This window comes from Arachis ipaensis, chromosome B6 (assembly GCF_059453495.1).
Source record: "Arachis ipaensis isolate K30076 ecotype BB chromosome B6, ASM5945349v1, whole genome shotgun sequence".
Taxonomy (NCBI): domain Eukaryota; kingdom Viridiplantae; phylum Streptophyta; class Magnoliopsida; order Fabales; family Fabaceae; genus Arachis; species Arachis ipaensis.
Genome location: NC_142441.1, coordinates 36285652 through 36286450, shown reverse-complemented (window position 1 = coordinate 36286450; position 799 = coordinate 36285652).

The window sequence follows — 799 nt, the reverse complement described above, 5'->3', positions numbered from 1 at the left end:
TCTTAAATATACTGATGTTGGTGCTTGTGCTTACACCTCTGGTAAATAGGATAAAGTGTTAGGTGTTTCCTAATAGAGATGCTCTGGCTGTTGTTTGTAAAAATATCTCTCTCATTGATGGTCTCACACCAATTCACAAAGCCTTTGATTATCTTCATGTCCAGTTGCATCGTATAGTGAACCACATTATTCTTCTTCAAAGAGGTTCATATCAGAGGGTGTCTTTCTATGATACTATATTTTTATATGCTATTCTCACAAAATTTGAAATTTCTTTTGTATATTTAATGGTACGGTATATGTTTAATTACATGAGAAGTGAGAAAGATAAAACTCTTCCTTATGGCATGTTCTTAACTTGCATTTTTGAATATTTTAGTGTTGACTGGTCAAATGAGACATATAAAAATAGACACTCGTATCTAAAAGGAGGTGGTTCAGTGAAACAGCAAAAAAAGGGACTAACTCGAACTGAAAATGTGGTCCTTGATGATGATGATGATGATGATGACTATGAGCCTGAGGAATCTCATCCTCCCTCTGCCTCGGGGACTTCAGCTTCTACTGCACATAAATCACTTCTATATGGAGTGGTGAAGGATGTGGTATAGGAATTTGTCTCTCAATTCAACCATCAGATCACATTAAGCAAGGAGCAGAGAAAACTGGCTGCCAAGCATGAAAACTACCTTAAAATGTCCAGAAACAGGATGGCAGTTCTCATGAAATTCATTGAGGAGGGTAGTTCGGATGCTTGAGAAGATCTTTTGTTGATGATTTCTGTTTTTTTTTTTTTTTG